At 44.5% G+C, this 27,958-nt stretch overlaps 1 protein-coding gene and 1 pseudogene across 3 annotated transcripts in view; one reads left to right on the top strand and one right to left on the bottom strand.

The window, feature by feature from the left end:
• APBA2 (amyloid beta precursor protein binding family A member 2) overlaps positions 1–27,958 on the bottom strand; it is a 1,100,835-nt gene that overhangs the window by 504,942 nt on the left and 567,935 nt on the right. The gene's annotated exons all lie outside the window — the stretch shown is intronic.
• LOC144826395 (forkhead box protein F1-B-like) lies at positions 1,056–26,709 on the top strand (annotated as a pseudogene).

The raw sequence follows: 27,958 nt of genomic DNA, 5'->3' as shown, positions 1-27,958 counted from the left end.
ATTTGAGCTTCTTCATAACCTCTTTTCTCTGGCCCACCCTGCCTGCCACCGGGAAACCCTTCAGAGTAGCTACGCGCCCTACAATTTTTAAATAATATTAATAAGTGTAACTTCCAACTGGGAGAAGATCGGAAATTGGAGTTTGGAGTCTCTGGACCCACAATTTAAGAACACATCTTTTAGTGAAGTTGGTTTTTAATTTGCAGGTCTGAAAATGCCACTTTTAGAATGTTGCCATTTTTGTACTTTAACGGTTCAATGCCTCTGCCTGTCCCTAGAATACACGTCTGGGTCAGGGTGACGGCTCGGTTTTGTGAATTCACTCTAGATACTCCCATACAAAGGTAGACAAGGTGTTCGATTCAGATCCTCATGACACATCACCAGGATGATGTATCTTCCTGAGCTAGAGTGGTGGACAGAGCGGACACTTGCACCTGAATAAGGCTGCGTTTGTCCCCCCACAAAGAGCTGCATACCCCCGCTGTAGTGAGTCTGGAGCCAGGGCCAGGAAGGGCACATTCTTGTGAACTGCAAAGACCTTTCTTTGAAGTCTTTCTACTTCAAAGGTTAGAATGGGTATAAGTACTGGACCTCAGATACTTTATACTCAGAACACTTGTCTACTGAGGACATTCTGCCAAGAAGAAGAGCTGTTGTGCTGCCAGGAGGGACTGCCACTTTGCTGCTTGCTTTGTAGTGTTGGTTCATTTGCTGCCTGCTGCTTGTGCCTGTGAGTAAGAGGACTAGAATTTTCTCTCTACATTCTGCATTTCTAAAGGTTCTCCAAGGGCTTGTTGGGCTTGCCTCCTGATGAAAGTCTCAGGGATATCAAAGACTACACTTGCATCTTGCTACCAGCACCTGGGCTCCTCTGATCGGAGTCTTGCTTTACCAAGTGGTGCCAAGTCCAGTCCTAGGCCCTTGGAAGTGACTGTTTGTGCTGCAATCCAAGAAATAGAAGCATCGACTCCAAAGCATCATTTCGGAACCAGCGCATCCCTGTGAAACCGACGCATCACCACGGTTTCCAATTAAGCCAGGGTACCTGTTTAATGAGTGCCCAATGCATCAACATCAACTTACAACGCACTCCAGACTTTCCCAATGCAATACCATTATCTGCATCAAAGCTGTGGTCACTGCTCGCAGCAGCACAACGCAATGAACTTGACTTACAGTGCAGCCTTGACTTTGCCGCAGTGCCTCCGAAGAACCAGTGCTGTGTTAGTCTTGGACACCGCTTCACCAACATCAATGCATCAATGACCTGCCTGGCTTCAGAACCGACACAGTCCTGCGACAGCGATGCATCACCTACAGATTTCAACACATCATCTCTGCGCATGAACGCATTCAAGGTACTGTCTGCAGGTCTTCATGACCCTTATATCCAGCCCATGTTCCTTTGCTGTCGGACTGGACTATTGAATATGCCTCGGTCAAAAAGGACCAGATAGCCTCATTTGAAGGTATTGACTTCCTAGCACTGCATTTTGATCTAATCTTGCAAAATTCATATCTTGTTTTACTCAGATAAATATTGGCTATTTTTCTAAACTGGTGTGGAGTACTTTTGGGGTGTTTTCACTGTGTTACTCTGTGTGTGTGCACAAATACTTTACACATTGCCTCTTTGGTTTAGACTGGCTGCTCTGTGCCAAGCTATCAGAGGGTGAGCATAGCTAAACATCTAGTGTGTGCTACACTTACCCGGACTAGCATAGAAGCTCTTGCTTGGACAGGGTGCATACCTCTCCCAACTAGAGACCCTATTTCTAACACTTTTGTAGGTGCTTGTTAATGACTCAGAACTTTGTAAAGAGAACTGTTGTTTTTCTCTACAATGTATGTGCCTTTTAAAGAAGACAAATTACATAATGAAGTGGTAACATTCCACTTTCTCTTTTAGTATCCAGCGAGCTCTCCAATCACATGGTGACTGTGTTGGACAAAGTGCAGTTCTCCGCTGTGCTGTATACATGACACATACATACAGTGGAAATAAATAATCATCTTTGAAGTGAAGATACAGCCTTAATTTGCAATTGTGATTTCTGAGGTGTCAAGTAAACTAAACAAAGAGGTGGATGAAGTGGGGTGGGTCGAGTAATATATAACACCCTGTTTGATGAATAACTTCTTGAGGCGTAGTCCGAAGTGCTTGTAAGACGAAATGGATCAATGACGCTGAATGCTTACCATGGGCAGCTTATCTTTATTAAAACCGCATTTAACCGTTAAAGGCAATATTTGAAATGTACCATACACGTCATGGATTTTTAGCTCATTAAGACCTGTGACATCGTAAATGCTTTCGGGATGGTTCTGTTGTATAGATGAAAATATTTCTAGTGTATTTTTGTAAATTAATCACGCTTGCTCAATGTTTTAGTAGAGGAAATATGTGATGTATACAAAGTATGAATAAGAAAGAGAAATACCATCCCAAATAGCTCTCCAACCTTTTTTCTCACCATATTCCTTATTGTTGCTCTTTACTTTTTTTAAATTAGGGGCCCTATTATGTAACCGGCAAACTTTCCCTTTTTGTGTCTGGCACACCTTAGAACAGGTGCGCCAGGCATAAACAGGAAAAGTGCGCCATATTACATGGAATGCGCTGCCCCCAGGGCAACCGCGAACTCAGGCTACCCTGCTTTCACATGCTCCGTGATTTCACTGTGCAGGCAGCACCCGCCTGCACTTTTAAAGGTGATTAGAAATCCCCGTGCAGGCGGGTCCAGTCAGTGACTGCACCAGACTGCAAGGGGGTGCCTGGGGGGTCCATGGGACCACCGTTACCCCAGCCAGAGGGATGCCATCAGGGTGTGCACTGAAAGTGCACCACCTTTTAGATGGTACACTGTCAGTGAGCCCCTTGACAGTTCTTTGCCTCTGCAAAGGGATTTCCTCATTTGTATTGTGCACGCCCCTATGCAAATGAGGGAACGCCCCCTGCAGATAGTGCTGGCGATTTATGTGCGCAAGAGCTATAGGTATTACAGAAGGGGCAGCACATGTGTCGGTGGCACCTTCTGTAATACCAAAGTGCCCCAGGAGTGTGCAAAGCAGGCTCAAATGCCCATTGCGTCCCTGGGGCACTCTCTGTAATATGGCCCCAGCTATTACAAATGTAGATATATATTTTACCCAGTAGGATGAAAGTTTACAGAAGCCCAATACATTATAAAGAATTACTTTTATGTTTACACTCATTCTACATGCAACTCTGCACTGGCTTTAAACAAAACACATCAACCTATGTTGATTAGTATTATGTGAGAACAGTTTCCAACCAATTAAATGCTAGACGTAATTTCATAAAAATTTGAATTTGTTCCACAAATATGGAAGTTACAACGCACATCATTATGGAAATGGGTCCAGACTCAGGCATATTACTAGCAAAGGTGTCAAACTCGTATACAATAAATGCATTTTTTATTTAAAATTACAGATATTCAGCATTAAATATGTTAATTGGTGTCTGTCTCACAATTTGGTCATTTGATGTTTTAAAGTACTTTCACGGTGAAAGATGTCAATGCAGGACGACTAGATTTCTGGAAGACAGTTTTGTTGAGTGCACTCTTCCATCCATCTCCAACCTTTCATTTATTACTAGAGTTTTAAACCCATAAATTCTTTGTAACTTTCCTACTTTACATGAGGGTCAGCAGAACTTCAGCAGTTTTAGAATTATTTCCCCAACAAAGACAAGAGGTAAACAGTGTTTAAATGTTAAAAGAAATAAGCAGGGCGCCAACGGTGTTTTTTCTCAGGATCAGACTGCCTGCCGCCTGTGCATCAGAATGCCAGGATTGTAATACACCAAAGCTTTTTTGTTTTATTTCTTTCACCACTCTACTCCCCGAATCTGTTTGTCTCAATTCTGCAGGTCCTCTCTCTGTTTCTACGACGTTCTCTGCCTCCTCCTTTCTCCATGCAATGCCTTTCTTCTTTCTATCTTACTTTGGATCAAAGTCTAGAGCAGAGGAGGACGAGTTTTGATGTGGTGATCTATCATGCTGCTCAAGATGCTAAAAGTAAGTGGAATACTTTGCTAAAGGCGAGTCAGAGATAGTGTAAGACATCGGAGGGCATCCTGGACATCTCCTGTACGCATGCAAGGTGGGTACATCCTGATGGAGCAAGGTTAACATTTAAATAGAGTGACTGTGTTATTCATTCATTTTTTATTTATTAGCATTTATACAGTGCAAAGTCTCTCCAAAGGCACTTTGGCGCTCATATATTTCGAAAAAGCTAAGCAAGTATAACAAATAAAATTTGGGTAAATAAATACGTTTCAGGGATTTTCTGAATTGAAGATCTGAGGGGTTAAATCTGAGCTCAAAAGAAGAAGATGTTCCGGCCTTTTACTGGCTCCCCGAGGCAGGCTGCCCAGGATGGGAGGGTGTCCACCCCCATAGGGGGCACTGAAACTTGCATTTCGGTCTCGTCGCCATTTATTTGGTTGCATCTATACATTATTTGATCTGATTGAAGCAGCACTTTGGTAAGGAAGTGGCAGTTTTAGTCGTTAGAGGCGCCCACATCAACAACAATTCTAGAGGCGCTTGCAGAACTCATTAGGTACAATATAAGCTGGATATGGCATATATTTGACATTCTTTCAGGGCCGGCCTTAGGCATGTGCAAACTGTGCACCTGCACAGGGCCACCAAACCCCAGGGGCCTCCACTCCAATATATATTCTTAATATAATAATCCTCTGAGGATGGATACATATTTGCGTGGCGGCCCCTGGCAGGGATCTGGTGGCCTCCGGCTCTGTTCCACTTCCTAACCCCCTGACCCCCCCCCTCCTGAGCTCCGGGGGGGCTCCGCCCCACCCGGACCCCCTCTTCTGGGGCCCCCTACCTACGCTCCCTGCCCAGGGCCACCATGAGCCTAGAGCCGCCCCTGATTCTTTCTACTTCACAAGAACGTAACTGATCCATTAGCCCGTACTGCAAAACTAACAAACGTCGTGTCACCCTGAAATAGGGCTAGAATGATGCTTAGCGATCCAGCATTTTATTTCCATCTTTGAAAGAGTGGCCCATTGTGAAACACAGGCCCCTCACTGGTGGTCCTCACGATTCAGCTCCTGCAGAGGTGCCACACAGGTTCATGGCAGGGGGCATCACAGCAGTGTTGCAGCTGTGCCACCTACGTCACAACCAACCTATCAGCCGAGGAAGGGCTCAGGATAAGGTCATGAGGATGTCAGCAGTCTATTTTCTTTTTCAGTGTTTCTTCGGGTGCATTCAACAAATGTCTTTTTAGCACTGGGTTGTTCTTCCAAGAAGTGTTACTGTTAATCCATTAGCAGTGAGATGTTCGCATCTGCATTTCAAAGTCTATCCCCGTCCTCTCCTTCATGGGCTGTTTAACCTATGACTGACTACAAGGAAAAGGCAGACAGTGAGGAGCACAATTAAAGTTGTGCATTTCACAAGCCTGCTAAGTGGCACTATATTATGTAACTAGCAACCCGTCCCCACGTTGTCCGGGTATGAATTGCTGCCGGCCAGTAGTATATTGTTTTGTAGGATTTCGTTTTGATAGCATTTCTTATCTGTGACAGGCCTGTGAAACGCTCCGATTCACAGTGCACTGCTGATGCACTTAAGAGTGCGCGTTCAGTAGTGTGAGAACTCGAGTTTCCCTCCTTTATTTTTCCTTGCAATATTATATAGCGCGAACTCGACAACATGGCATGAGCACAAGTTACATTACAGAAGAACACATTCATTTGTGGTAGGCACGGTGAGACAAAGCGATTTGCCTGGAATCACAGGATGTTGAGCTGATGCCGAGATTCGATCGTAGCTCCCCAGCTCTAAAGTTTGCAATTCTAGAACTTGTGGCGGGATGTGTGTCTAAAAGTGTATGTCGGTGCTGGCCATCAATGAGAGAGACCTGTGCATTTTTCAAATCGGTGGTGAAAAAATATGAGTATGTTGCTGGAGATGTGGGCCGCCGTGCCACCAATGTACTTACCGGGGGAGGGTAAACACCCATTATTCCGCAATTTTCTTTCCGCATACCATCACTCCGCATACTTTCATTATGAAAGTACCATGACTCCGCAATGCCATTATAACGCATGGCATTACATTTTATATGCTTTTACTACGCACACATTTACAACGAAATTCATTGTAAATGCATGAATGATAAAAGCATGTTTTTTTTAATGTTTGGATAAGGTAAGTATGGGTATAGGGGTATATGTTTTGGGGTACTGAGGTATATGTTTTGGGGTGTTTGGGTATTTTAAGGGTTCAGATATAGTTTTGGGTTATGGGGTACAGGGGTAGTTTGAGGGTTCAGGGGTAGGTTTGGGTTTTGGGGTACAGGGGTATTTTAAGGGTTCAGGGCTAGGTTTGGGTTTTGGGGTACAGGGGTATTTTAGGGTTCAGGGGTAGGTTTGGGTTTTGGGGTACAGGGGTATTTTTAGGGTTCAGGGCTAGGTTTGGGTTTTGGGGTACAGGGGTATTTTAAGGGTTCCAGGGTAGGTTTGGGTTTGAGGTACAGGGGTATTTATAGGGTTCAGGGCTAGGTTTGGGTTTTGGGGTACAGGGGTATTTTTAGGGTTTAGGGATTGGTTTGGGTTTTGGGGTACAGGGTATATTTATAGGGTTAAGATGGGTTAGTGTTTAAGGGTGTTGGGGTATTTTAAGGAGTAAGGGTGGGTTATGATTATGGGGTGCAGGGGTATTTAAAGGGAGCCGCATGGAAACCCGGAGCTGGAATGTACAGAACCTGGGAAGAAAAAACATTGGGCAAAACTCTTGCTTTTTTTTCCGTAATCCTGCACCCCGCACACGCCCACGCCCCCAGCACACACCCACAGCACACGATATGAGACATGGCATGAAGGGCGGAACGTACCACACGCCCCCAGCGTTGGTCACGCCCCCAGCACACGCCCACAGCACAACGCAGACACGCCCACAAGGGACTACTTTGCTGGCACGGTTCTTTTACCTTTTAAATGTATATGGTGGGCGTCTGCATAGCCTATGTCCTTCTGCTGCAACTTCTCTTTCCAACGCTGTATTGGGTGTTGTGATTGGTGCTGTGGTTCCTGAGATTACTCGCCTCAAAGGTTTGGGCTCTCTCTTTATTATATTAGTATAGATATTATCAGACATTCCCGATCTGTTACCTAACAGCATATTGCATTGAGGGGCCTGCTTATACATTTAATTTTAAAAGACATAAGGCGCTCAAATTCCCAGCATTCAAAGTGCTGTTGGCTAAAAAGGCAGAATTGGTAAAATGTGCAGACGAGGAGTCCCTTGTCAGATGTGTTTTAACATTTTACAGAGTAGTCTAGTCCAAAAACCAAAAGTAAACACTGCACACGTATTTTGTGAGTGCTGGCTATTTAATTCACATCATACAATAAAATAAGCATTGGCATTGCAAATTGTGTTTTTTTTTCAATGTAGTGTTAAGTTTAACAATCGACCTTCACAACATAACAACCGAAACAGAATTTTAATCATGCCCAAGTATTGGCCTTGTTCCTGAAATCTTTCTGTAAGGCACTCTCAACTTCTTTCTAGGGCTCTCCCGATCATATATCCCCTTCCTTTTTCACCCTCTAAATTCTACTTCTTTAACGTTCTGACATACTACTCCATTACTGATGATGTGTATTTTTCTCCTTGTCATTGGTGTGGTTGTTTCACTGTCTCATGCAGTTTACTCTTTTCTTTGTCATCTTGGGTTTGCTTATTTGTTTTCATGTAACTTACCACTAATGTAAAACAATTTGATACCTTTAGCCATTGTCCTATCTAAATAAATCTGTATAAATAAGTACAACACGATCAGTAGTAGTGCAAGTTTTTTTCACACAAAAAATAGGTAAAGGGTAAGTTGCAGTAGCAGGAGGATACATACAGGATAGATAGCTAACACACTAAAGATGTACTGAGGGGAGCTGAAGGACTGTTCTATGCCATCCATTTGGAAGAAATAGCCAAACTGTTATATCTTGTCTCTGTGGAGGAGTGTCCCTTTTCACTGCCTGTGTCTCAGGTTGTGGGGTGCTGCATTCCACCACAGAGTTCTTGGGTTGCTGGGTGATGTAGCTGCTCTAAGTATTAATTGAATGCACGTTACCTTTGATTTTATCTTGTTCATGGTGGAGCTTCTTTAACTGACTCCACAACTGTGTAATTGTCCAATAAACATTTCTACTTACGCTAGTTTCCTGTTCTTCTCTACAATTTGTTGGCAACGAGAATGAGATACAAACCCACACGTGCAAAGCGTGACTGCTTTGAGTTTCCGACTTGACTGGAATTTGCATCTCCATTGATTTTCATCGGTGTTTGTAACTTTCGGTCATTCTACTGCCTGCTGTTTTCCGCAGTTGCTGCACACGTCTGGTGTCATGTCTCCTCTCCTTAGACTCCTGTAGCACTCAGCTTTTCGTTCTGTGCTCTGTTGGTGTTACCAGCTTTGGGAGATTTAATTATACACCCCGCTTTTGTGCAAGCTACTGGAATATCCATATTCACTTCTGTATCCAGATGCATATCATTTAAATTTTATTCAATTTACACATAAGCAGTGCTGCTGGTTTGGAGCATCATACTGGTAACCTAGCAACATTATTCTGCGTGTCAGCGTCGACACGCACAGCCATTTTGTTCAACACTTAATGTTTCGCGTGGAGTAACCTAGTAACAGTATCGTCATTGTATTTAGCGCATATTCTATGTGTCAATACCGACATGCACGGCCATTTTATTCAACATTCGTCATTCAACATTGTGTAACCTCGCAACACTTTCTGCGTGTCACCGCAGTCAAGAATTGCCATTTGATTTCTATCGTTTTTTTTCTTCACTACGTTTCCCTACATCACCATAAGTAGTGAGTATATTTATTACGTGATCAATATATATACGTTTGTGACTGTATATTTCTACAAAAGATTTGTACACTATAGTTTTCAGCATATTTTCTCCGATATGTACAGCCCTTTGCATTTGGAAAAACATATTTTCGTTCTCAATTTGTGTGGATCACACACCATTTTTTTTTTAAAGTGAGGATATGTGGTTTTGTTGGACGTTATTTTTTTTCCATTTGCATTTGTATAACAATAATTGTTCTATTAGTGTTAACGCTTATTTTGTCATTTTAGAAGCTTACATTTGCTTTAGCAAGAACCCAGCCTTTGAGGTCTATGGTTCCTTGACAAATATGCATGACAGCAATTGGATTTGAAATAAGCGACAACAGCATGGTTGCATGCTATGAGATCAGGAGTTATAGCAGTGACAGCAAGTCCTCAAGTGATGGCAGCAAACCGTTCAGGCTGCTGATATTGAATATCAGACAGACCATCTCAACTTGTGGTGTGGAAGAGGCTGGAGGAAGAGGCTTGTGTTCAGTTTAGCCATTTAAATAATTTAAAGACAACAAAAAAAAAAGACTTTGAGCTGCTCCTTTGGTCTCCCACTCCATTGCCATTTTGTCTCTAGAACTTCCTTGTATTAGCTATTGCCCATTTTTTTCTCTCTCTCGCTCTCTTTCTCCCCCTATCCATTTTTATCTCTATCCATTCTCCATTTCCTCCCTTTTCATTCTTTCCCCGCCGCTCTCTCCCTCAGGTTCACCTCAACTTAATTTTTTCCCTCTTTTCAGTCTCTTGTAATCTTCCTCTAAAATCACCTTCATGTGTCTTTTTACCCATTTATCGTACCCTCAACTCCCATAGAATTTCAATCACTCAGCTTCTCTTTATCTATTATCCATACTTTCTGTCACACTTTATTGTTTCCACTCTCTCACCCCCTTATCTCTAACCTAACCACTCTTACTTCCTCATCTGTACTACTACTATCTCCTTTTAAACCACATATGCCTAGCACATGTGTTGGGTCCTTCCTTTGTGTCTGCAAGGAACCTTCTTACATCCATGTTCCTTACGTGGAACATGGATTGTGGGGGCTCTGGCAGTTGCTGCCTGGGAGTTGATGGGACTGGTCAATAATAAAGAGGCTCTAACTTACCTGGCGTCTGCCTCTTCTTTTCATTGGCGACGAGGGTGGTCGTGTTCTTCCAGCATGACATTTTGGTACATGCACCTACTGTAGCTGAACATGACAGCAGGGTAAAATTAGTTCTTGATACTGTAAAGAACCATGGCCTAATGCTCAGGAAGGATAAGTGTAAGTTTTTTCGAGAGGGGGTTGACTATTTAGGGCACCTCATCTCTACCAAGGGGATTGAACCGAAAGTTAAAATTTTAGATGCTATTCAAAATGCTCCTCCACCTTCCAATAAAGACCAACTGCGCTCCTTTCTAGGACTCGTGGAGTATTACGCAAAATGTGTTGGAAATTTTGCTGACAAAACTTCATGCTTAAGAGAACTTCTCAAGAAGAATGTCAAGTTTGTATGGTGTGACAAGTGCGCTTATCAATTTTGCATCTTAAAAAAAGAAATTGTTCAAGCTCGCCCTTTGAAACTATTTAATATTAATGACAAATGTATTGTTTCTACAGATGCTAGCAACATTGGCTTAGGGGCGGTTTTGATGCAAAAGAGATGTGACGGTCGTGAAGAAGTGATTGCATTTGCTTCCAGGACTCTCCGTGGTGCTGAAGGCTCCTATTCCACCATCGAGAAGGAGGCTTTGGCCTTATGGTGGGGCGTTCAGTATTTTCGGAATTTCTTGTGGGGTAATGTGTTCACTCTCAGGACCGATCATACACCTTTGGTGGACCTTTTCACCACCAAGGGTGGTGGTCGCGCCACTCCTAGAATCGCCAAATGGCAATATAGGTTGCAAGAGTTTAATTATTGTTTACAGTATGTACCTGGTGCCAAAAACATCATCGCTGACTGTCTTTCTCGTCTTCCTCTGGCTAATGATCTCTCGCTTCATTCTGATGATGATCTTGACGTGGTATGTGCTGTGGGAGCTATGGTTAGTGTTGTGAATGGTGCGCTTTCCGAACAAGAGTGGTTGCGTGCTTTGTCTCAGGATGAGGAAATTAGGTCGGTTGTGGATTTTCTAGTTCAGGGTTGGCCTGTTAACAAGGATCTATCTCCTGACTTAATACCTTATAAGAGGATTTGTGATGAGTTGTCCTTGGTGGATGGTATTTTACGTAGGGGTGGCCTTTTGGTTGTTCCCAGGTGCATGCAAGCAAAGATTTTGAATCTTGCTCACGAGGGTCACCAGGGTATTCGTGCAATGAAACGCAGAATTCGTGAGGACTTTTGGTGGCCTGGTGTTGATAGGTCTATTGAACATTTTGTTAGGGACTGTTGTGCTTGTGTTCTCAGCGATAAGTCCCAAGTTACCCATCCGTCTCCTATTGATCCTGTACCAGTTAAAAATGTGCCTTGGTCTAAACTGGCTTTTGATGTCGCTGGTCCTTTTGGTATTTCTGGTGAGTCACCCTTGTATGCCTTGGTTTTAGTAGACTATATGTCTAAATGGCCCGAAGTCAAATTTGTTGACTGTGTTCATTCATCTTCTGTCATTGGTTTTCTTAACCCCTTGGCTGCGGGGCATATTCCCCCGCTGTGCTGGGGGGCGGGGGGCGCGTACAGCGTCTCGGTGCTCATGACGAGGTCAGCTCATCATGAGCTGCGGCGCTCCGGTGCTCATGACGAGCTGAGCTCGTCATGGTCACACCCGTTCCCATGGAACGTTCAGCACAGCAGGGGAATCAGCCCAGCGTGCGAGCGTTCCACGGGACGGGCGTGGTCATGCCTGGAGCGCCGTAGCTCATGACGAGCTGAGCTCGTCATGAGCACCCAAGGGGTTAAGGATGTGTTTCTTCGTGAGGGGTTTCCGGACGAACTGGTAACGGATAATGGGACTTAACTAGTTTTGCGGGAGATGCAAGATTTTCTAAAAGAACTTTGCATTAAGCATGCTTTGACATCTCTTTATCATCCCGCAGCAATGGTTTAGTTGAACGCTTTAATCGCGTCATTAAGGACCACCTACAGTTAGCTCTTGTGAATGGTTTGTCGTGGCGTACTGCTGTTGCAGATATGTTATGGGCTTTTCAAACTACTCCCCATATTAGTACTGGAATATCTCCTTTTACGTTACTCAGGGGTAGGGTTGCCGGTTCTAAATTGAACAAGGATTGGATGTCCAGGAAGGTAGTTGATCCATCTAAACTTGGTGGTGTCGTTGATGTTAGAACGGCTGTTCAGTCCAAGTATGCCACTGTTTCTGTGAATGTTTCTCCTGTGTGCGTGGGTGATTGGGAAAGAATCAAGAAACCCGGGTATTTGTTCGCAAGGGTGATTCTCGTTTTTCTGCTCCTGCAAGGGTCAAAGGAGTAAAAGAACCTGTGGTGGTGTTGGAGAATGGGAAGGTGTGGAATAAGTGTGCCATTTCTATTGTTCCTCAATCCAAAATTGTGTATGTAGGAGGGAAGATGGGTGTCTGTGTTGATCCTTCTGGCGACTCTTTTTCACGTGCTACTCTTGATTCACCTTCTTGTTCCAGTGGTTCTTCTTCTAATGTCACTCCTTCAAATGAGTGTGGTCAGTCTTCCTCTTCCGCTCAGAGAATATTTTCTTCTAGGATGAGATATGTGCCAACTAAGTTTCGTGATTATGCCATGTATTAATATGCATGTTTTGTCAATTGCATTTCTTGTCCAATATTTAGTCTATCTTCCTTGTGTTTTGCAGTAAGGGTTATATTGGTTCTTCATTGTTTGTTATTATAATTTTTCTCATTTATTTTCTCCTTTATTTCTTTCATTCGTTTGCTTTTCTTTTCCTGTTATGTGAAGGGAGGTGTGTTGGGTCCTTCCTTTGTGTCTGCATGGAACCTTCTTACATCCATGTTCCCTGCGTGGAACATGGAATGTGGGGGCTCTGGCAGTTGCTGCCTGGGTCTTGACGGGACTGGTCAATAATAAAGAGGCTCTAACTTACCTGGAGTCTGCCTCTTCTTTTCAACAAGGTCTTTTAATATCCTAACTCAAGATGCATTTCTGTGTACCACCCACTTCAGAGATGGTTCACCATCTGCTGCTTTACTGGTAATAAGACACACCCTTCTGTGGGCAGCCTAGGCATCCACCATGTAGTAGATGTAAGATCCTCACACTTCCCCTTCTCACTCCTCTATCTCCCTTATGTGTCTCACATGCCGTTGTCTCTCACGTTCCTTATACTTTCCATTTCAGTTGAACGTGATACCCTGCTTTCTCTATCTCCCACTTTCCTCAAGCTCTGCGCACACACCCCACTTCCTGACAGTCCTCTATCTATCTTAGCTCATACATTCCTTTTTAGGTCTCGCTTGAGCCAGCACATGCGCTGCCCTGGCGAATCATTTAGTAAGTGGGCTTTAAAAAGTCCGACCAAATGCTTTTGCTTGTGGCCTAAAGCTTGCAGTTACCCGTACAGCCGCCATCTGGCTTTCCATCATGGCTCATTAAGCCCATTTCCATGCTCCTCCACCCCCTGCTCTCTGCTCTCACTACCTCCTCCCTTCTCCCCCTCCCTCCTCGTCAGTAACCGGGCTACAACTTGTTCTCGTTCCTTCTACCTTTTCTTCCTGTACTCTTTCACCGTTCCCAATACTTGCACATTCGCTCTATATATCATGTTGGCCTGGACTGGCTGCCTTATTTCCACTTATTTGTGCTCATGAACTGGTGTTATTGTGTGCTTATTTAGGCAGACAGTCAGACTCATAAGATACATTTAAGCCATTCTATCTTTTGTGAACGTCTGCCCTGCTAAAATCGGCAGTGTGGATCTACTGCCCACTAATATTTCCTCTAGCACGTGTACCAAAGTCACCGCTTCGTACAATTGTGCAGTCCAAAAACTCTCGGTTATTTTTAGCTTCATTAAATTGTGTTGCAAATGTATCTTAAATCTCTGACCAGTGACGTTTTCGCGCTGCCAATGCTTGTTAAAGTTGCCAGGTATGCTACCACAAGGTCATTTACGTTAAATCCACACCTTGCCGTGGAATTTGATATTCTTCAGCACTACCACAGCATCACTCCGCACCACCACGGCATCACTCAGCAACATCACAGCATCACTCAGCGAAACAGCAGCATTACTCAGCACCACCACAGCATCACTCAGCACCACCACAGCATCACTCCGGGCCACCACAGCATCACTCAGCACCACCACAGCATCACTCAGCAACACAACAGCACCACTCAGCACCACCTCAGCATCTCTCAGCACCACCACAGCATCACTCAGCACCACCACAGCATCACTCAACACCACCACAGCATCACTCAATACCACGACAGCATCACTGAGTGCAACAGCAGCATCACTAAGCAACACCACAGCATCACTCAGCGAAACAGCAGCATTACTCAGCATCACCACAGCATCACTTAACACCACCACAGCATCACTTCTTATATCTTCTACTCTCACCTTCTTCTTACACCCTTCTCTCAAAGATCCTCTTTCCTGTGCCACACACTCCCTTTACCATCCTATTCAGACTCACAAACATTCTCTCACCCTCACCTCTCAATGACATGCTCCTCTAAAAAACAGATATGCACACATTACCTTCACACTTTCAAATCCCAATTTCCCTTGCAAACATTGCTTATTTGCCATTCTCATACACTTAACCACCCTTACATTGTGCTTCGTCTTGTCCATATCCATCTCTTTCCATCTCTTGTTTTTCACAAGCAGTTTCACTTTTTTGCACACACACTCTAGGATATCATTGTTTTTATGTTCCCTACAAATAATGCAAATGTTGAATTATCATTTATGAAAATGATGCTGCTGAGAACCAATTAGATAGTATCGACTTGAAGGGTCTGCTGATGAGGTCTGAAGATTAAATCCTATGCAGGATCATTTTCGACTCAATGTAGACATGATTTCAAGATGAAACAATATTTATTTGTGAAAAAGGAGCAAAATGAAGGTCCAGGACATTTACAAATTGCTGAAGTTTTTTTTAATGTTCTAGGTTTCCGGGTAGCTGAATCCTTGTGGGACTTTGTTATTTGGAGAAGGCTAGCCACAGCCTGAGCAGCTATGTTCCAGATAGGCACACATTTGCCAATCGCTTTCAAATGATTTTGCATTTGCACTCACCATGCACTGTTTAATCCCAATCTTGTTTTTGCATCTCTTCAAAATGTTAACAGCTGCCCGTGCACTGTGTCAAAGGAAGTCTGATGCTCCACATTTCCAGAAACAGGAGTTTGCCTTTTTTTTTCAAAGTAACCAGTCTAATATTAAACAAGCTATGGACTCATATTAATTTATCCCTGATGTACTTTGATAGTCGCAAAACCAACAATTTATTTATTTATTTCCAATCTTTATTTCGGCCATTTGGCCATAAAAGATGAACAGTACACATATACATCACAGATAAATCAATTCATACAAGGATAAAACCATTGGAATGTATATACAAGAATGCTTTAAAAACTATACATCTGAAATTTTAAGAAGGACCCAACGTCTTTAAAATACGGTTGCGCGTGTACCAAACCTTAATAAAAAATTTTGTTAATGCAAAAACAGTTGGGCCAGAGACATCAGATTTTAAAATCCTATACATTGGTGCATATTCCCTACAGCCCATATTCCTTATCAGTGGGAGGAGCCAGTATTTTCTAGCTGCCTTATAGGCTGGGCAGAAGAAAGCCACATGTAGATCGGTTTCCTCCATGGCATCACAGGCCGGACACTGCTTTGTAATGGAGCATGGTGCCCAAGTGCTTGTAAAAGAACGGAAGGGCAGCGTGCCGTATCTCCATTGGAGAAACAGCTTCCTGGCAAGTACAGGGGAGATAGGATCCAATACCTTCTCAAACCTATAAAGGTCCTTGCTTTGCAAAAACACAGAAGATAAGGACCCTTCTGCCTGTATTACTCGGGCCCTAGCTAATTTTTGTTCATGATATGTGTTGGCCAGGGACCTTTTGGAGATGTTTGATACGGCATTCGCCGGATCTGTCCATAAGTCAGGGAGCCCTAGTTCCATACAAGTAGCTTGGATGTTTTTGACCCAGGGGATGTCAAGCGCTTTTGAGTGGTTCAGTAATTCGACCAATTCCGCCCTATATTCTGCAAGATCGTTACTGCTCCACAGCCTACGCCAGAAAGCTATGGGTCTCAGACTTATTTCATCGGCTAGCGGTCGTAGGCCCAAATCAAGCCTCAAGGGGAGGAGCGGAGTACTGGGCGGTAGTGCGGCTATCCGTCTTATGAACTTATTTTCCGTTAGTGACAGATTCCGGCAAGGGATATGACCCCACAATTCCGCCCCATACATGATCGCTCCCCTAGCCTGGGCCTTATATATCTGGATTAGTGCCGCCAATGGACGGTATGATGAACCAGTCATCATCCGGGCGATACCCCCAGTTGTTTGTGTGAGCTTGAGGTTTGCCCTAGTCTGATGGGATCCCCAAGACATGGTTTCGTTAAGAGTCACACCGAGATATTCAAAGGTGGATACTCTCTCAAGTCGTACAGCTCCCAATTGCGGATTTGGCCGCAATTTTTGACTCGGGTTCAAAACCATGAATTTGGTTTTTGTCGCATTGATTTCTAGCCCCCTGTCGGTGCAGAAGGCTACAAAAGAATCAAGGATCCTCTGTATCCCCATTGGGGTTTTGGATAGCAGCAGGGTGTCGTCCGCAAACATAATTGCGGGCACCCTGCTGCCATTCAATTTGGGGGCGTCAGTATAATCGGTGGCATTTAGGTGAGCGATTACCCCGTTGACGAAGAGGCAAAACAGGGTCGGTGCCAACACACAACCCTGTCTTACCCCCCGGCCAACGGGGAATCTATCGGTCAGTTCCCCCGAACGCCCACACCTCACTCGGGCATAATTATTGTGATGGAGCCTTTGTAAGATTAATAGGATATCCGGGGGGACGCCCATCTCTGCCAGGACGCTCCAGAGTTTCCCCCTAGGCACCAGATCAAAGGCAGCCCGTAAGTCCACAAAAATTGTGTACAGACTACCGCCCTCGAATTTTGCTGCCCTCCAGTAGATGAGGTTCAATCTGAAAACCTGGTCCACTGTGGATACCCCCCTCCTAAATCCCGCCTGATAGGGGCTAAGGGCACCCACCTCCTCCATCCAATCCTGTAGCCGATTCAGAAAAACCCTACCAAACAGCTTCTGTGCTACGTCTATTAAACTGATGGGTCTGTAGTTGGCTGGGAGCAGAGGCGAGCCCTTTTTGAAGATGGGGACCACCTCCGCCCCCAGCCAAGTACTAGGGATTTCCATACCGTCAAGGACTCCATTGAAAAGGGCAGTGAGGTAGGGCGCCCAGACAATGGGCTCTTGCTTAAACATATCCCCTGGTAAGCCATCCAGTCCCGGCGCCTTTCCCGAAGCCAGAGCTGAAATGGCAGCAGTGACCTCACCCAGCGTTATTGGCTCCCCTTCGTAACCCGGCCAGCCCGCCTCAGTTACAGCAAGAGATTCTCCCGGCTCAGAGCTGTATAAAGACTGGAAGTGTGCCTGCCACACCTCTGGAGCAATGTTGGGCTCTAATGCCGATTGTAAGTTCCCCGACCCCCCGCTCACTATCCTCCAAAACAGACGATGGTTTTGGATCGCTAGTGCCTTGGTGAGTTCTTCCCACTGATTTTCCTCCCATTCAGCCTTAGCGTGGGCAACAAGTTTCTTGTAGGCTCGCCTACTATGTTTTAAGCTATCCCCCCCTAGCCCCTCTTTAATTAGTCTGAGGAGTTCTGCTTTGGCCCTTCTACATGCTAGGTTATACCATGATAGTTTGCCTTGCCGCCCCTCTCTTGGCTTTCGTGAACTGCAGGAGAGATGGGGGGCCGCAGCTTTTATAAGGTCCTCATGAGCCTTGTACAATTTGGCCTGGGAATCTTTGTTGTTTGCCTCGGTAACCAAACTCCCCACAGTTTCCAAGATGGGAGTTATCCCATCATAGAGCATGGGGAGTTTGTTCTTGCTTGTAACCAAGTGCTCCCACCTGATCCTTCTCCTGCTATTATCCAGGAGAAGAGGAGGTTTGTTCCCTTCCACATTGATCCCGAGAGCTTGGGGGCCAGGATGGATAAGATCAAGCTCAAGCGGATTGTGGTCACTATCGGACCTCTCCATCACCCTAAAGTCCTGAACTATTGGCCACTTCACTATTTGGGCCAGGACATAATCCAGGCGAGACTCCCTTCCCAGTCTATTATAGGTGGTTTTACTGGGTATGTCAGATTTCAATCGCCCGTTGCAGGCTCTAATTCCAAACTTTAGGGTAAGGGCTGTGATTTGTAGTGCTAGTGGGGTCCAAGCCTTCGGGGGGGACCTTCCACTGGGGGCACTGCCCATCTGACCTCTTCTTCCGATGAAAACCCCTCCAGAAGACCGGGTAGTGGCTCAAAGTGGGAATTAAAGTCCCCTCCTACGACATAGAATGAATCACTCGGTAGTTCAGATATATAATTCGAGAGTTCATCTATGGTCGGTGATTCCTTTGCAATTCCCACTGGCCTAGAATAAATGTTAATTAAAATAAGTTTGACTTGGTTAGGCCAGGATAATGAAACCACAAGAATGTCTTCAGAATTAGCCAACAACCGTGATGCCACACAGCCCAAATGAGATGCAACCCAGTTCGTAAGCCCCCCTGATGGACGACCTTTGCCTTCCCACCTAGCTGGAATGAAAAATGACATGTAGCCTTGGTGACCGTAATCCTCTCTGGCCCAGGTTTCCTGGAACATACATACGTCTCCAGTCTCGATGTAATTTGCCCAGTCCGGGTCACCCAGTTTATTGGCCAGTCCAGCAACATTCCAGCAAATTAACCTCAAGTGTTCGGGGGTGTTAGTTGCAGTGCCAGAAGGGTTGAAGGGGATGGTTTCAGACACCGTATCAATCAAGGGTTCTGACACATTACCAACAGCAAGGGCAGGTGGCTCAAGAAGTCTACAAGGGCCGTTGTCCACAAGCACTGGCTCATTCAGTATTCCAGATGCAATATCAACATTATGGCTGGATGTATCAAAAAGTCCTGTGGTGCCATTATCCGGAGTCACTGGGCCCCTTGATGGTCCAGGAGTTTGTCCAACTATCGGGGTAAATGGCTCAGAAAATGTGCAGGAGCCGTTGTCCCGGGGCACTGGGTTATATACGGAGAGTCAATCAACCCCATCCAAGCTATTCAAGCAATTAAAACGGTTGAAGTGGAAATAGGGTGTGTCTGGCAATTGAGGATTAGGGCGTTGTGCAAAATCCTTGGGTCTGCGCCTATGTTCCACCCTTATCCATTCATCATGCAATGGAGCATTGTGCATGCGAATTGGAGGGAAGAAAAAGGATACTGGAAGGGTCTGAATGGTAGAATCCAGTGAACGATTAACACCTTCACAAATATGTAAGACAGTGCCCGGATCTTTAAAAGTTACCAAAATACAGTCCCCAATTATTGTTTTTCTAGTCCTCCCTAGCCAAGGGACCCTTCTAACCATAATGATCTCATTGTTAAAATGTGATGGTAGGGGTCGGTTCCAATTCAGCCATTTAATCACCTTTTTTTTAGGGATTGGTAGTCTTCATATTCTCCTGTTCTTAGGTGGGGGGCGCCTGCTAGTACCACCGTTAAACTATTAGCTTCTGGCGGAAGATCTGGTCTCCGTGGTCTTGGGACTGGCCGACCAGGGGAAGATGCAAGGGCACTGCCAGCTTCTTGGTGGCCATCATTAGTCCCTATCTGGGAGCTTTGAGGGGCAGCGACTGTTGGTTGTGAGGGCCTACTGGCTAGAATATTGCGTGGTGCCTCGACTGAAATAGCCATTAGTGGCTGCAAGGGGGGGGGCAATAGATGCGCTCGGAGGGGGGAGTTTGTTGGCACCCTGTGAGGCTCCTGGTTTAGGAGGGTTTCCAACAGGGGGATAAGATCCCACATTTTTGGATTGCTTACTAACTAAGGTGTTCAAGGTAGTAAGAGATGTCTCTAGTAGAGTAAACCAACAATTGATGGACAGAATGCAGAACAATGTCATACATTCACCCCAGTACAGAGATCTGGGCCTAAATCCATCGTTTTTTTCCACTCCACACCACCCCAGGTCAGACATGGCCATATGCAATATGATAGTCAACACCCATATTACAGCTCTTCCAACAACCACTACTTTTTGTCTGAAAAGGTTCAGGCCGATGCTGTAAAAACACAAGATAATTAAAAAATGCAGAGGACAAGGCCATATATTTAGATATTTCTTTTTTCTTGGCTATTCCTTGTTTATTGTGCATATTTCAGGCCTGGGCAAGCCGGTCACTGATTGTAGTGACAATATGCCCATGTGAACTTGTTTTTATTCAAAACGAGCATGGATACTTCCCACAGCTACACCTGTGCTAGAAGACCGGATTGGATCCGAGTTATTTGTGAGTTAATCACATGAGCTCTTTACAAGTGGGTAAAGTATAGATACGTTTGAGTTCAAATACCTTTTTGGTGATTCCTATCACTTACTTGAGCGTTCTAAAGAGCTATGGACATTACAGAGGCGATCTTTCGCCTTTATGTGGCTTTTTTTTGTTTAAGAAGTTTTAAATAATTTTCAGGAAAAAAAATACAAGCCTTTATGTGTTTTAACATTTTCCAAATTAATCAGGTGATACATTCCTAAGCAAACGTAATATTTAGAGCATGACTACCATATTAGATTGAATTTATTAAGGGTATTGTTTTTAGAAAATATACAAAAACAAATGCGAATCAAATACAAATAATTTATAAAATATACTGTTTTTAGAAGAAGCACGATTTCATGTAAGAAGAAAAATCAAAATATTATGAGAAGTTAGATTGAGCCAAAGTTATGTGGGTCATCCAACATTACATAAGTATTTGTAAAGCGCACCTTTACCGGACGAGATCTGGTCGCTGAATAACAGATGTTTATTGTTATCCAACTCAATGGTACTCATTTTATCTACCTCAGACAGATGAAAGGATGAGTGGACCCCTGGGATTCGAACCTGTGACCAGGAGGTCGAACACAGGCCACTGCAGGGGACGCATTAGTCCACTGAGTCACCAGACCCAGCTTGTCTTGTCTGGCTTGTAAATGAGCTGAGCTAGAACAAAATATGAAATATAAAACTAACACTGATTTCACTTTTAATCACAAAAAGTTACGGCATTAAATCAACTTAGTAATACACTTTAGTCGCAGTTAATTAAATCCACATCAATTAATATACAGGTAAAATGTATCTTTTACACAGTGAGAACATCTTAAAATTCATAAATTTTACATCGTCTGTAATTACCAGTCAATGTAATTTCACAGAATGGTTTCCCTGAAGAAAAGTATAACAGGAACTTTATTTGGGCAGATCATGGCACTCAGGATATCACCTTTTTCCTCAACTCGATTGCTTTGTTAAAATTGTGTAACCCTGTCTGGAAAGAAGTAAAGATTACAATCTATTATTAATTGCCAGCCATTGATTACCTATCGCTTTTTCCGGGCCTATTCCAAAGCTAAAACTCTCATAAATTTTACATATCACCATAACGGCCTCCGTCACGGCAATTAAGCACAGCTCTTTGTGGTAGGTTCACTTTTAGCAGCGAAAACCTTTTACGGTCGCCTTCAAAGATGGTTCAATAGCAGGCCACGTGTGCCAGTCTTTCAAATTTACAATCAAATTAGTACATGAAGAGCACACGAGGTTAATGAGTTTGACGCTATCGAACAGACGCGCGGTTCCTAATAAGTCTGATTTAGAAGGGAGTGATTTGTCACCAGCACAGCAGGGTAGACTTGTAGAATAGAAGGACCAGCTTGCTATGTTTTTCTGCACAATAATGTCTAGAAATAAACATGGAACTTAACAGACAGTGACATAGTGACAGAAAGGTGGTATTAGTAAGATTTCAATTAACATAGAAAATAAATCAGGTTAATTTACAACAAAACCAAAACTTACAGTGATTGTGGCTGTTCCTTGAGAAGGGATCTGTTACAAACTCCAAAAGCAGGAAAGATTAAACTCTTTATTGGTACACCACCATACAGTCCAACACAACTCCCTGTCCCTCAGAACACTCACTGGTGCCCAGGAAGGCAGAGATAGAATTTTCGGACGACAGCAGGAAGATACCAAGCAGGCAGGAGCAGGAGGTGGGGAAAAGAGGGAAGAAACCATAGATTACAACAGGATCACAACCCTCCTCAATCAACAACCTGCCATCTCACAGTAAGTATAGCATCTAAAAGCACAAATTGCCACTCACTGTTATCTTGTTGTGCTGGACCAAGACAAAGCCACAAATTCAGGCTAGCCACGATGGAGTGTGGGCTGGTTACAGGAACCAGGGTAGGCCTGTTGAGGACTGTACCTTTTATATTTGATGTGGGGCATTAAGCATCGAGATGCATCGCACAGCATTGGTTCTGATGAGTAATCCTGGGTTCTACATCAGGTTGAGTCATGCTATGTTGATTCTGAAGAGATGCGAGGGCTGGGAGGTCCGCGTCAAGTTGCGTTGCACTGCGCCGGCTCCGATGAGGTGCTGTAGGGGCCGCAATGCAAGGTCCTCATCGGATGCGTCGTACTGCTTCAGTTCTACTGGGAAACACAGGTGGGCTGCCAGAGCACCTTTAATCCCATTTCCAAAGGTCCAGGACTGGGGAGGTACCACTTAGGGCGCACAGCAGGCAGAGTCCAGGTGAATGGATCAATATGGTTGGAGACTTTTCTGTTCCGGGGGCTCTGATTAGGAGGCCAACCAACTAGCTGTTGTAGTCACTCTGGTGGTCCTAGGTTCAAGGAGCAGGTCCAGTCCTTTTTACTCAGGCAACAGGGCAACTGAGCTGTCCTTGCTATGGCAGCACAGCAAAAGAGCAGCTGGGCAGTCCATCTTACAGTAGAGTGGTTCGTCTTCTATGTCTTACACATGCCAATAATTGATCTGAAGATTGGGGATGAGGGACTAATATTTATGCATGGTGCCCACATTGAAGTAGGAGAAGCTTCTGGAGTTTCCCCGGACAGAGTCTGTCTGGGGGCAGAATTGGCCACGTGTGAAGTCATTTATGAGTGAGCTGAGCCAGTGCCTTTGAAGTGCAAGTGTGGTAATGGATAGTTCTGCCCTCTCATCAAGTCAGAGATGGCCCATCCTGCCAACATTCAGCCCTTCAATGGTGATGTTGTCTGGGAGGAATACACAAACACCAACTGTCAACTACACCTAGTTATTTGAGCCAGGAACATGCTGCATGCACAAAAAGGATATGAGATGAAAATGCCATCTTTCTTGAAATGGTATTTTCAGATTTGTGACTTAAAATCTGACTTTATGACTAAAAAGGTTTTTAAATTACAATTCCCCAGACACCACAATTGACTTTCCTACGTCCTCTCAATCAAAAGTTAGCAGCTATTAAATGTAATAAGGTAACCCAATGTTGTCCTATGGGAGAGGTAGGTCTCCCAATAGTGAAAAAAACAAATGTGCACGTTTTTCACTAATAAGACATGTAAAACTTAAAGGTACATGACCAGCTTTTTAGTTACAATGCGCCTTGCCCTATGGGCTGCTCAGGGTTTTGCTGAGGGGTGACATATGTATTAAAAAGGGGGCTTAAAGCTTGTCAAAGGGGTTATTTGTTTCAAGTCAAATTGCAAGTTTAAAACTGCAGGCAGGCTGCAATGGCAGGTCTGAGAGTTCTTTTACAGGGCTACTTAAGTGGGTGGCACAATAAGTTTTTAATTTACAGGCCCTGGTATACCACTTTACTAGGAGCTTATAAGTACATTAAATATGCCAAATAGGGGTAAGCCAATTTTACCATGGTATAAGGAGTGACCACAAGCACTTTAGCACTGGTTATTAGGTGTAAAATGCAAAGAAACCCAAGGCCAACAAAAACAAATTCTGCAAAAATAGGATGGGTGAAGGCAAAAATGCCCATCCTAAGGCTGACAGGTCTAACACATACCTAAATCTTTTAAATTGCATAGCTCCGTGTCTACTGACTGGATTTTTTTTGTCATTTTGGTGTCACATCATTTATTACATTTTACTCAATTTTTCTAAATTGGTGTGGGATTTTTCCTTGAGTTGTGTTTTTACCTTATTTCTGTTTGTGTACAGCATAAATAGTTTACACATTGACTCTGAGTTAAAACTGACTGCTTTTGTGCTTGGCTACTAGAGGCTAAAGCACAGGTTAATGTTGTTACTTTTTGTGATTCATCCTGACGAGGATTGTGGTTGTTGCTTGAGTGGGGCTTCACACCCCTCAACCAATACCTGGTCCAAGTCTGTATGGGGGAACAACAGGCTATGTGTGTAGTCCTTTGTGTGTGAGCTGAGCCAGTGCCTTTGAAAAAGTGCAAGTGTGGTGAGGGATTGCTCTGCCCCCTCATCAAGTCAGAGATGGCCAATCCTGCCAACTTGAGCCATTCAATTGTGATGCTGGCTGTGAGGAATACACAAACACCTACTGTTGACTACACCTAGTCATGTGAGCCAGGAACAAAAGGGCTAGGAGAAGAAAATGCCAACTTTCTTAAAATTGCATTTTCAGAATTGTGACTTAAAATCTGACTTTACGGCTAAAGAGGATTTTAAATTACAATCCCTCATACACCACACTTGACTTTCCTACCTGCTCCCAATCAAACGTTAGCACTTATTAAATGTAATAAGGTAGCCCAAAGTTATCCTACGGGAGAGGTAGGTCTTCCAGTGGTGAAAAAAACAAATGTGACATGATTAAACTTAAAAGTACATGTCCAACTTTTTAATTACAATGCACCTTGCCATATCGGCTGTTCATGTTTTACATTAAAAAGGGAGTTTAAAGCTTGTCAAATGGGTTATTGTTCCAAGTCGAATTGGTAGTTTAAAATTGGAGGCAGGCTGCAATAGCAGGCCTGAGAGTGTTTTACATTGCTCCTTAAGTGGGTAGCACAGTAAGTGCTGCAGGCCCACTAGTAGCATTTAATTTACAGCCCCTGGGTGTATCCTATACCACTTTACCAGGAGCTTGTAAGTACATTAAATATGGCAATTAGGGGAAAGCCGATTTTATAAGGAGTGAGCACAAGCACTTCAGCATTGGTTATTAGTGGTAAAAAGTACAAAACCTAAGGCCAACAAAAGCAAATTCAGCAAAAATAGGATGGGGGAAGGCAAACATTTTGGGGAAGACCACCCTAAGGCTAACAGGTCTATCTCGTACCTAAATCTTTGAAATTGCATAGCTCCGGTTCTACGAATTGAATTTAGTCATTTTGGTGTCACATACATTATTACATTTTACTCTATTTTTCTACTTTGGTGTGGGATTTTATCTTGGGTTGTGTTTTTACTTTATTACTGTTTGTGTACTACATAGTTTACACGTTGCCTCCAAGTTAAAATTGACTGCTTTTATGCTAGGCTACGAGAAGCTAAAGCACAGGTTAATTTTGTTACTTTTTGTGATTCATACTGACGAGGATTGTGGTTGTTGCTCGAGTGGGGCTTCGCATCCCTCAACCAATACCACATAACCATAGCACTGGAGCAGCTTTGATGCAGCTTCAAGAGAATGGCAGGATCAATCTATTGTGGGCCATGATTTAACTGTATTTCTCCACAGTACTAGTACAGCCAGGGCCGTTTCTACCATTAGGCAAGACTAGGCAGCCGCCTAGGGCGGCAAAAGGGCTAGGGCGGCAAAAAGGGGAATTTTTCTTTAAATTTGAACCTACGAAAGGAAAGCTAGGCGCCCGCAGAGTCTTGCCTAATGGTAGTAACAGCCCTGCGCACCAGCAGCACCTGCCCACGCGGACACCTCTGCGGCCCTGCAGCCCCGGTGGAGCCGCACAGCAGGACTTGCTGAGCCCGCCCCCTGCCCCATGGAGCCACCAGCCTCATCGAAGCCAAGAAGCTGTGCGCCGGCCTGAGAAGCCGCCCTACTCCTACATCGCGCTGATCTTCTTGGCCATTCAGAGCACGCCGGCACGGCACCTATTGCTGAGCGAGATCTACCAGTTCCTGCAGACGCGCTTCCCCTTCTTCCGCTGTGCCTACCAGGGCTGGAAGAACTCAGTGCGCCAAAACCTCTCCCTCAAGGAGTGCTTCTTCAAGCTGTCCAAGGGCATGGGCCTGCCCGGCAAGGGCCACTACCGGCCTCCAAGTTTATGTTTGAGGAGGGTTCCTTAAGGCGGCAGACCCGCGGCTTCCGGTGCAAGTGCCAGGCTCTGAAGCCCACCAGGTGCCAAGTATTGCATGGTCAATGGCCTGAGTTTCAGGGCCTTCGACTCCCAGGCACCCCTGGCCCCACTGGGCTGCCACTCGGGTGGCTACTGCTCCGTAGGCCTAGAAGGTCTCGGCGGCACCGGCGCCCACCACATGCCCCTAGCCCTGGCTCGAGCTACATGGCCTGCTGCCACTCCGGGGAGTTGGGGGGGACAAACTGCCAGAGAGCGGCGGCAGCAGCCACCCCCTGCCCTCCTCGACTGCCCTTGCCAGCGCAATGGACTGCTACTCGCCTTATGCCAGCCCTCAGGTGCACTGGAGCTACTCGGGGGCCAGAGCCTACATGAAGCAGCAGCCCTTGCCTCCTAGTGGCACTCCTGCAATGGGGATGCACTCGGGGGTGGCCTGCACCAGAACACAAGAGATGAGCTCTCAGGTGAGCGCTGCCGTTAGCTAAGCGGGTTTCAGCTGGAGGTGGGGAGAGTAATCTTGTTTAGAAATTGAGATTTGCACAATGTTTTTTTTATCTACGGGGTCTCATCTTTAGCAACCAGACTATGGTGCTCAGTGCATGCCATCGAACTCCTTTGCGCATGCATTCATTATCTTGTTAATTCACACATCCATGTATTAATTCCTGCGCACATTTGTTAATGCATTCACAACATAGCCATGCAATCACTTCTCGTTTAAACGATCATATTTCCATTAACTAATTTATCTGCACAGTTTATTCTTCACTTCTAACATTCCTCTGTTCACTCACAGAATAATCCATCTATCCAGCCATTCATGGATCCATCATTCATCGATTTCTATCAGGAAAAATTCTGCCTTTGACGAGGAGATATAGACCAAATTTAGCACTCGGACACTGCAAAGATTGTTTCTTTACAGTGTGACCTGCTCGCATATACATTTGTATGCTTTAATTCTAAACGGATATTAAATTATTTTAAATACTTCAATTCCGTATATATAGTGAAAAGCAGACCTTTTGTACCCGCTAGCATCGGAGTTTCACATGCCAACAGGTAGACCCAGCTTCCTGTTTCATCAACAGTGTGGTCCTGGGGACACCCATTTATAATCCCAGTACCCCTGTTTCTTCATACGCCAAACTGCTGAGCTCTTAAAATACTCCTCACATGCACTCCCCTACATCATGTTGTGTGTAAATGGGCTTTTACAAGAAACAGAAAATTAACTTTTTTATAGTAGTCTGGTGTATTACAGAGAGCGGATGCGGTAAAATCGCAGCTGCTGAGCAGGAGATCACGATTTGTAATCCAGGCTCCTTATTTAGCCAAATGTGTGGCACCCCAAGCAATGTTAGATGATAACTATTTCAGGTGCCTCAGTGAGAGAAAAAACAAGCTTTGGCAAAACCACTAGGTCTGGCCTTGGAAGATGGTGCAAGTTTCTATTTTTGTTGTTTCTGGTTTTGAAAACGAGGTGCACTTGACGCCTCGGTGGTATTTAAACACAAGGCTCTATTGCGCATCAGTGTACATAGTTCTGTGAGTGTATGGCTACCGTAACGGTCTAGCCTGGGCCTTTCATTGAGGTTGTTTGCAGGACTGACTGTTGTGATCGTGTTTCCTGATGGTAAATGCGAGTAACATAGAAGGGTTCGACAGTAGAGGGTGTGCCTCTCTAGCCTGGACGACATGGGGAAAGAGTTATGGTAGTAAAAGGGAGGGGGC

Source organism: Lissotriton helveticus, chromosome 3_2 (genome assembly GCF_964261635.1).
Source record: "Lissotriton helveticus chromosome 3_2, aLisHel1.1, whole genome shotgun sequence".
In the NCBI taxonomy this organism is placed as follows: Eukaryota; Metazoa; Chordata; class Amphibia; order Caudata; family Salamandridae; genus Lissotriton; species Lissotriton helveticus.
This window is presented reverse-complemented; position numbering and strand designations above follow the sequence as displayed.